Here is a 10,718-nt window from a genome sequence, read left to right as displayed (position 1 = left end):
GACTACTAGAAATTACTTCCACAGTCCATTTTTTATTTGTTTCTGATTTATGGTTGGGTTTGGATCCCTATTTAGCTCTAAGGTCTTTTATGGTTGGTTTTTAGCTATTCTGAATTGGACGTTTTATATGATTATAGGTCTTATTGCTGATGACATGTTCCACTAGTAAGCATGTTAACCTCTATTTGGAAGAAATTCTTTTTTTATTTTTTGTGTTTGAAGAATTTGTTGATTGTCTACTTGTTGCTTCCAGGAACTGGACTTTCTGACAGTAGTATGCTTTCTGATTTTTATGACTAGTGTAGTTGTACCTAAACTGTCTTGGAGTTTTGTGTGGCTCCTCTAATGCATTTCTGCTTTCATTTTTGTTGCCTATTTTCTTATGCTTGATGGAACTTGTTGTTAGTGTTTTACCTATTTAATCTATTATGTTGCAGCCTCAGTCTATCTAGTTAAGGATCTTGGCCTGACTCAATCAACTAGCAAGTACTAAAGGCTTAGAGAGTTTAAATAAGTTACGACTGGTGAGCTTCTCAGGCCATTAAGAAGATAAAAACCCTAGCCTAGTCCAAATGTTTTTAGTTATTCGGATAAAAACCTTGGATTTTTGGATATACCTTTGAATTGAATTGAAATTTATTTGATTTATGAACTCAAAATAATCAAATTGTGGTATGCTTCCTTAGCTTTAGTATACAGGGTCTGGGGTGCCTACTGTAATTATGTTAATTTCTAGTTAGACAGTAACAATAATTGAAATTTGAGGGTTAATATCTTCTTGATTAAACAAGATAGTTGCAGCTCTATTTATGAGTACATCTGAACAACCTCATTTTGGTGCGTAAGTCATCTAAGTCCAAAACAGATAAGGTTAGATGGCTTTCCATTAATATATGATATTCCTCATTAGTTTTCATTGTATTGCAGTGACCTCAACAAACTCCATATTATATTCCAAGTATCAATACCATCAGTCAAAGGCACCACAGCCTGTCTTGTAGGCATATCTAGATTTTTTTGTGCCAATATGCTAATTGTGGAGCACATCCATACAAGATAGGCAATAGGCTACATCACAAATGTCAACCATTTCAAAAATGAGGCAAATCCACTCATCAGATGGGTCACACTTATGTGTTGACTCAGGCAATTGGTTGTCCATTTATCTAATGGATGTGGCCCACCTGCTTCATGGCACGGATGTCTTGCGAAAGCCTTTCGCATGAAGTTGCTGCCCTCGAAACTTAAGTGGGGCCCACCATGATGTTTGTGATAAATCTAGCTTGTTCATTCATTTTTTAAGCTCACTTTAAGACATGGGGCCAAAAATGAACATGATCTAAGACTCAAGTGATCCAAAAACTTGAGGATTGAACATCCACAGTTGAAATATTCGTGGGGCCAAATAAGTTTTGAATCAGTATAATTTTTTTTTTTAATTTTACTTTGCTAGTCTTATTTTATGCTTATACCTATGAAGGCATTTAATTTAATAGATTTGATATTGAATTTGGTATGCGTACAGGTTAAGTTGCAAGTTATTATATAGAATTGGTTCGATATCTTCTATTTTTGTAAATGCTGTTAATAGTTAGTTGGATGAGAATGATACTTACGATTGAGAATGACAATAATCAACTTTTTGTGTGTGTGTGTGTGTGTGTGTGTGTTATCCTTGGAGGATTTATTTTTTAGGGGGACATGATATTCTTACAGCCTATGGTATGGTGCCCCAATATTGCTTGTATGCTACTAGTATATAGTAGATATTATTAGGTTAATTTATCAAAACAAAATTTGTTTATTCAGTTTAAACACATTTTGTTATTAGTTAGCTAGATGATGAATGTCAATTACGATTGATTATGGAATTGTTTAAGTATAGGGTAATCAGTTGCCCATTATGGAATTGATTTCTTTAGAACAACAGCCCGTTTGGTAGAAGAGGTAACACCTCTATCCGCGCTCTATAAGCAGTAGCTCCTTTAGAGCCTGCTTTCACGTCGACCCAAGGGTCCTAGCGTGGAACTACCAAATCTGCCTGTTGAGTCTAAAAGAGAGACAGTATTTTGCTTTTGTTTGTTGATCTTATTTTATGCATATACTTATGAAGGCACTTAATTTAATAGATTTGATATTGAATTTGGTACGCTTACAGGTTATGAAATTGTTTAAGTATAGGATAATCAGTTGCCCATTTGAGAATTTTCATGTGGCCAAGCATAGATACAGTGTGCTTTTGGAGGCATAGAAATTTTCAAATTGTCTCACGTTTGGACAATTCAAGGTTGGATATATTAGAATACTTTGGGTTCCTTAATTTAAATGTTCATGATTGTTCTGCATTGCATCTCTTCATTTCTCTCGGGTTACGTTTCTTACATTTATTTCTAATGTCAAAAATCCTCACATTGTGCAGATACTTGACGTGGGAATAAAATGCAAGATTAACGTATCTGGGGAGACATAGGGAGATGCTGCTGAAATTTCGGTGTGGGCATTTAAATGGTAACATGAAAGTATTATAATCTATTCGATCTTGGATGGGTAACTAATTTATTCAATTTGTTAGAGATACCATTAGGGATTCTATTAAATGTCTAAATCTTTGACAATAGTGAATCATCAAGTGAGTCATTCTAGTTAATCTTTCGTAGGAAGCTTTATCGGGCCCACATTGTATTTTCACCAACTTGTCTTTCGAAGTAGCAGAGGAACATAGTGATGGAAAGAGTTGGATTCGTATGTCAAGGTACCTCAATAACTTCTAGTTGTTATGGCCCATTGGTTAAGATGCATTTTTTTGACATGTCCTCCAATTTCATTGGACGGGTTAGGGTGAGCAACGAATACTTAAGTGGAGCTATAAAATTCCTAGATTTTGCGTTTACAAATGCAAGTAATAGAAGGAGGATCCTATGTCCATGTAAGAAATGCAACAACAACTACTGGGTGTCTCAACAAGAAGCATATGATCATATTGTGTGTGATGGATTTAACACGAGTTACACCCATTAGCGTTTTCATGGAGAAGCTACATCTTATTTTATGCCTGCTACTACAAATGTTGAAGGTGATGATTTGGATCCATATGATGATATGCATGGATTATTGGAAGATGCATTTAGTTTTTCGTACCCGAATGGTCAAGAGAGTGATGCAGAATATGGACCTACACCGGGACTTAATACCAAAGCATAACAATTTTTTAAATTAGTGGAAGACACCGATCAGGAATTGTACCCAGGGTGTAAGAAGTTCACCAAGCTATCTTTTGTTGTTCGACTATATCATGTGAAGTGCCTCGGTGGATGGAGTGACAAGTCATTCACCATGTTGCTTGAACTGCTAAACGAGGTACTCCCCGAGGGTGAAACTTTGCGAAAGTCTTTCTATAAAATCAAGAAGATTATTGGGCACTTGGGCTTGAAATATGACAAAATTAATGCTTGTTCTAACGATTGTATGTTGTACTGGAAGGAGGCCACTGGTGAGCAATCATGCGCTACATGTGGTGCTTGTAGATGGAAAATGGTTGAACATTAGTCAGATGACAAGGCAACTTCTTCATTAGCAAAAGATCAAAAAATTCTGGCTAAGATATTATGCCATTTTCCCTTGAAACCAAAGTTACAGAAATTGTTCATGTCATCAAAAACAGCTTCCTCTATGAAATGGCATTTCGAGAGTCGCACCAACGATGGAATATTAAGGCATCATGCTGACTTCCCAATGTGAAAAACTTTTGACCATGACTACCCAACATTTTCTTCGAACGGATGCAATGTTAGACTTGGGTTAGCAGCTGACGGTTTCAATCCATTCAGCACAATGAGTATTGCCCATAACATATGACTTGTTGTTCTGATACCATATAACCTACCACCATGGATGTGCATGAAGCAACCGTATCTCATATTGTCCTTGCTTATTTCTAGACCTTCTGGACCTGGTAATAACATTGACATATATATATAACCTCCGATAGATGAGTTGAAGGAATTGTAGGAGGTTGGCACAGACACTTATGATACCTCAAGCAATGAGATATTTCGAATGCGCGTAGCATTGTTGTGGACTATTAGTGATTTCCCTGCATATGCAAACTTGTCTGGATGGAGCACTAAAGGACGCCTCACTTGTCCTTGTTGTAATAAAGACACTTCATCTAAATGGTTAAAACATGGTCGAAAGTTTTATTATATGGGTCATCGTCGATTCTTGGAACTTGATCATAAGTTTAGAACTAATAGCAGATCCTTTGATGGCACAGAAGAATTTTATGAGGTGCCAACTCTGCTATCTGGTCTGATGTGTTAGCTCAGTTACAAGGAATTAATGTCACCTTTGGGAAGAAGACTATAGGTAGTCATGAGCATAAGAGAAGATGAGAAGACAATGGGGAAGAAAGATATAACTAGAAAAAGAAGAGCATTTTCTTTGATTTGCCGTATTGGGAGCATAATTTATTGCATCACAATCTGGACATGATGCATATTGAAAAAAAATGTATGTGACAATGTGCTTGGGACATTGTTGAACATCGAAGGAAAAATAAAGGACAGTATGAAGGCACGTCTTAACATGCAAGATATGGGTATAAGACAAACATTATACCTAAGGCAACTCTCATCAAATAAAATATATTTGCCACTTATATACTTTATTATGTCATCGAGTGAGAAGGATGATTTCTGCAAAGTCTTGAAGCGAGTGAAAGTTCAAGATGGTTATGCAGCCAATATTTCACGATGTATGCATCTCAAAGAGCACAAAATTTTAGGACTCAAGAGCCATGATTGTTATATTATGATGCAACAAATACTTCCATTGGCGATATGAACAACACTTAGTGTGTGAGCTCAACCCTACTTGAATTGAACAATTTCTTCAAGGAATTATGTTCCAAAGTAGTCCGAGTAAAAGATTTCGACCAACTGGAATCTCGAATTGCGCTAACACTTTGCCATTTAGAAAAGATCTTTCCACCAAATTTTTTTGATATTATGGTGCATTTGCCTATTCATTTAGCAGGTGAGGCCAAACTAGCAGGACCGGTACAATACTGATGGATGTACACCATCAAGATGTGCGTACTAATATTTATAAGTTAAATTATTTTCCATGTTATTCCAATCACGTTAATCAACCATATATTTCTAAACTATTTAATATTAGTGACTATAGGTACCTGCACACACTAAAATCATATGTACGTTATAAAAGTCAGCCCAAGGGTTCAATTGCAGAAGGGTACTTGGCTGAAGAATGCCTAACTTTCTGCTCGAGGTACTTGCATAATGTAGAGACAAGGTTCAACCAACCAATATGGAATGATAACTATGGTAACATCATTACAAAATAATCATCTATTTTTCCATGAATAAGTCGTGCATTAGGGAAGGCTAAGGATTGTGTATTGGATAAAGTTGCATTTACACAAGCACATCGATATGTTCTGTTTAACAGCAGCGCAGTCATCCCATTTCTTGAGTAAGACAACTATGACACTTCCATTTCTTGAGTAAGACAACTATGACACTTCCATTTCTTGAGTATGACAACTATGACACTTAATTTATAAATGTGGAAAATAACTTCCCATCGTGTTTCTTACTGGAACCAATTTATATGCAGAGAACACATGAATGTTGTTAAGCAAAAGAATCTTTGCGCACGACCAAGGGATATAGAGTGCATTCATAATGAAACATTTCATGAACGGTTTAGCAATCATGTAAGTAGTCGATGCAATAAGTTGACTGACATGTGCATGTTCATTTATTTTCATTGTCTAGACATGTGCTTCTGTTTTAACATTTTTTATATTCGAATAAGTTGAACAATTGCACCATGCAAAGAATCAGCAAGTCTTAGAAGACCTTAGATGGCTAGCTCGAGGTCCTAATATGGCAAGATGATATAAGGGTTTTATAGTAAATGGCTTCAGGTTTCACACTAAAGATCGAAATAAGAAAAGAAAAACTCAACATAGTGGAGTTGTGGTGACTGCAAAGACATCAAGCTTTGCAAGTGTTAATGGAAAAAATCCTATTGCAAGAGATGTAACTTACTAAGCTATCTTGACAGACATCATTGAACTGGAATATTGTGGTGATCGGAGGTTGTATTATTTAGGTGTGATTTGGTTGATGTTCTTTCTTAGGGCAGGGGTGTGAAGAAGGATAAGGTTGGGTTCACGCTTATGAATTTAAAACGGCTATGCCATACTGGTCAACAGTTGTTTGATGAATCATTTGTGTTTGCATCTCAAGTTAAGCAGGTGTTCAAGTTGAGCAGGTGTTCTATGTGCAAGACCTCGTCGAGAAAGATTGGCATGTTGTAGTGAGGACGAAACCTAGGGATTTGTTTGAGATGTGTGGGGAAGAGTTTGCAGATGATGTTGACACCAACTTAGAGAGTTCGTCATGCAATGATCAAAGTTTGGAGGACTCGAGTGATGACATTATTAGTTGGGAAAGGATATATATTGATGGTACAACAATTGTCACACCTTTACTACCTGCCCAAAACATGGTAGAGGACCAAACAGATGATACCGATTTTTTTGGTCCCGATGAAGATGACATTATGTACAATAATTGATTTCTTATGTACCATATTGCCCTGATATATGAAAAAGAAATTCAAATGTCTTTTTTTTTATGTGATTTTGTTATTATTATTACTGTTTTTTGAAATTTAAATGTCTTTTCATTAACTAAAGATGAAGAATATTTTATTGTCATACTATCATATTGCTAGACATATACAGGTGTTAGACATGAGGCGCATTAAATGCATAGCTAGGTGATCGGTAGGTCCTATGACCGATGCAGGACCTAGCCAGCCTCAAGTGACCCAGGCTACTACAGGTCACTCACAGCCTCAAGATCCACACCAAGCTATTGCGGGTCCCTCTAGTTGTATGTTATACATCGATTATTTCATGTGTTTTTATGCTAAGGAACTATATGGATGTCATACTAATGTTGTGGTTTTAACAGATTCAAAGGGTGCGATAAAAAAGAGAGGTCATACATGATGCCTCGAAGTTTGGAAGATGCGTGAAGGATAACGCATTCCTATTCCCATCAACACTAAAGGATAACCCATTGGTGATAATGTTAACAAGTTGACAAACTTCCTGGGGACTATAGCACGCAACGGGGAATATGCACCCCTTACATTTACTTATTGAAGGGCAGTGCTGAATGAGAAGAAGGATGATATGTTGGGACTTGTTATGATAATGGTGACAATGCTTTCTTTTTTCGTTTTTCATTTTTTTTTCATTTTTTGTTCATTATGTGATTGTCAGGTTTTAATATGTGATGCAGTCCAAGTTTGAGTTTGACGCAAATGCAAAGAAGTGGGTGTTACAATCAATTGGTAAAAAAATGGAAGGATTGGAAATGTGAACTGGAAAAACTCCACTATTCTCCTCATGAGACTGATGAGGAGCAGCTCGCGGACCTTAATAACCAGGTCAAAGAGGATTAGTGGGAGGCCCTCATTCAGTTTTGGAACTTTGAAGAGGGGAAGGTATGTGATGAGTAACTATTGATTGCTTTATGTTTTAGAATTACACAATAATCTTTCATTGATATCTTATAATTTACTCTGTCGGTGTGTTCACATAGAGGCTCGTACTAAGACAAATTTATAGAATCAAAAAGAGCAATTAATCGGCCACGATGCAGGCTCAAAGAGCTTTGCACGGATTCATGAGGAAGAGGTAAATTTTCTTAATCACTCGATCAACCATGTTGAGTCTATTTCTTATATATAACTTGTTTACATAATGATAAAGGAAGAAAACGACTAGTGGCAAGGATCTAAGCCGGGTAGATGTGTTTATATTGACCCATAAGTGCAAGAGTGGTAGGCCTATGGATGAGGCTTCATTAAGAGTAATGGTATATTCATGCATCTAATTGTTATGTTTTATACTTTAAAAATATTTTTTATATATATATATATTCTCTCTCATTTATCATTGTACAATCTAAACTGATATTTTTTCTATTGTAGGAACAACTTAATGAACAAATTTCTCAGCAGCCCGATACCTCACAGAATAGCAGAGGAAGGAATGGCTTATTCTCTCAAGTAATGGGAGAAGATCGACATGGCCAAGTCCGCACTTATGGGTTAGGCCCGACTCCGACTGATTTGTGAAGAACAACACGTATCCAACGAAGGATTGCCTCCGCTGCTCAGAGTAGAAATGAAGAATATGAGGGACTGCAGATTGAAGTATCATTCCAAAAATCAGAAGTATCATCCCTAAAATCAGAATTTTCATCTTTTAAAGAATTTATGGAGCAGCTAATATCCTCTAGGACAAATCTGAAATCCACAGTATCAGATAATTCAGCTAATCTTAACCCAAACCAACCGGCCTCATCATCAAGCCAGGTAATTATATGATATGTATGCATATATTTACATGTGTATTATGTCCTATATTATATAGAGTTTAGTCGGTATATGATGATTAACATTGATTTATTTATCATTTGTAGGGACACTTAGCGAAAAAGGGAAAGACTACGACTTGCAGTAGTACCGGGGTAAATTTTTACACAAATTGAATAGTTTTTTTATTACATTTTGAGATTATTGTGTTCTTAATTAGATGTGGTATACAAATGATGCAATGTATTATGTTAAATGGTAAATTGTATTTGTAGGACGTGATCAAAGTTCTTCTTACTAGTATCCGCAGGGTTACTATTGCTAGAGGAATTGTCTTGAGTAAAGGATCCGCTCACAAAAGTAGGCGGGTTCCCACTTGGAAATGGTTTTTGGGAAGTATATATTCAGGTGACAATTGTACGTGAAGAGACTTTGATGAGACCCTATGGACGATACAGAACAATTGGGGATGCAGCTGGAACAAGTATTTGTTTGCCCGATTGTTGTTGTTTGGTATTTTTTTTATTTTTTATTTTTTATTTATTTTTATTTTTATTTTTGCATATACAATATAACTTATATAAGATTGTAAATATTAACTAATTTTTTTTGTTATTTGTTTTGTAGGTTGTGATAGCTATGGATTGAGCTAAATGGAGGGATCTCACAATTCAGTATGGTTTGCATTGTTCCGATCTTAGAATGCAATGATGCTCTGTAGCAATGCTTGCAGAGATTTGTATTGTTACTTAAGAATGCAAATCCAGGATTTTCAATCCCTGAGATTTAGATTCTGTAGGTTGTGTTTGTATCTTTTATTGATGGCATAGATACAAGAAGCTCCTGTGCACAGTAGACTTTACAAAGGACTTCTTTTTCAGCTACTCATACCATGATATGCATAGTCTTCAAAATGTTGATTTGTGAATGCAGGCACATTCTTAACAAAAACCTGATCTTGTATATTATTTGAACAGTCTAGATTGGCATGCGTGTGTATGCCATGTGTGCATTGAATTGATTTGTTTACATGCTCACCGAGAGTTGTGCGGATGTTACCTTTTACCATCCAAAGATGGCCAGTGATAGTCTAACGGTGTCTTGAAATTTGATTTCCGAGCGTCTATTTTGAAGTAACTATTAAGAACTCATGCGCCATTTTTGTATGATGTGACTAGTGTGATATTTTCCCATACTTAATCAATTTATTAATCTTCTTGTTTGAACTTGGTTGCAGTTTGGCCGCCCTTTGCTGTTGCTGCCTCTTGGATGCTTGCTTCTGAGGTGGGAGTAACCAATGTATATTTTCTTTTATTTGCACATAAATGGTGAGCCTGTGGCATGACTTGTCATGAAAGTGTATTATTCTGTTTCTGCATTTGGTAGGAAAAAAAAAAAAAACACTAAGATATGATGCTTTTTAATGATTATGGATGAAAAACCTTGTTCAACATACATATAGTTGTGATTTATTTTTTTTGTTTTCCTTTTTTTTTTTGCTAATGCCATTTCTTTGATGGTTTGGTAAGTTTTCATTTAGAAATGCTATGCCAGTCGTTGTTGGAAAAAAGAGTATGTGGTATGCTGTTCACATGGAAGATGTGGGCAATATCATGACGTGTGCAGTGAATCATCTCTTTCTACTGCATGAGCTGCATGAATATGCCACCTTAGGATCTCCTTGCTTGGTTGTAGTGTCTAGGTTTGTCTCACTATAGCTGTGGATTTTCATTTACAACCAAGGTTGAAAATGCAAACCGATATCCACACACAGCCTCAATGATGGATATGCCCCATCTTTGCTTGTGGTAATACACAAACATGACTTTTTTACTATTGAATTTCTAAGAAAATGTAGAAAGGTTGCATCTTGCCAAAAAGGATGGGGATGTAAATAGTGGCTTTTTGAAAGCCCTCTACAGTGGTTGCAATTCAAGAAAGGGTGTTTTTTTGGGAACATGAGTAGAAAACTTAAGGATGCTTGTATATAATTTATATATTGCTTACTTTCAGTGACTACTCATGCATATATTACTTGAATAATTTAGCCTTTACATGTCATTTTTGTTATTATTTGTTTCTCTTTGATTGGCAAGACTCATTGAATGCCTCTCTTCATGCATTGCACTTCCACTGGGATGTATCAGTGAATTCTTGATAATACTTACCTATTAGAAATAACATTCAATAACTTTGCAAAACTCGGGAACACATAGTAACAGCCTTACATTCTTTGGAGCTGAATAGATTTAAACATTCACTATAACCCCCTTTTTTGTCTCTTTGCTTTCGTCGTT

The 10,718-nt window shown here is 36.0% G+C and overlaps 2 long non-coding RNA genes across 2 annotated transcripts; both read left to right on the top strand.

Annotated features, from left to right (window-relative positions):
* Window positions 1-8,111: 8,111 nt before the first annotated feature.
* Window positions 8,112-9,080, top strand: LOC131256238 (uncharacterized). Its single transcript, XR_009176690.1, has 4 exons — window positions 8,112-8,421; window positions 8,529-8,576; window positions 8,697-8,934; window positions 9,049-9,080. It is a non-coding gene; the product is annotated as an uncharacterized LOC131256238 (long non-coding RNA).
* Window positions 9,081-9,329: 249 nt separating this feature from the next.
* On the top strand, window positions 9,330-9,824 carry LOC131256237 (uncharacterized). The gene is made up of 2 exons (XR_009176689.1): window positions 9,330-9,554; window positions 9,659-9,824. It is a non-coding gene; the product is annotated as an uncharacterized LOC131256237 (long non-coding RNA).
* The last annotated feature ends 894 nt before the right edge of the window (window positions 9,825-10,718 follow it).

Source organism: Magnolia sinica, chromosome 9 (genome assembly GCF_029962835.1).
Source record: "Magnolia sinica isolate HGM2019 chromosome 9, MsV1, whole genome shotgun sequence".
Lineage (NCBI taxonomy): Eukaryota > Viridiplantae > Streptophyta > Magnoliopsida > Magnoliales > Magnoliaceae > Magnolia > Magnolia sinica.
Note: the sequence above shows the minus strand (reverse complement) of the source record. Positions and strands in the feature narration are given on the sequence as shown.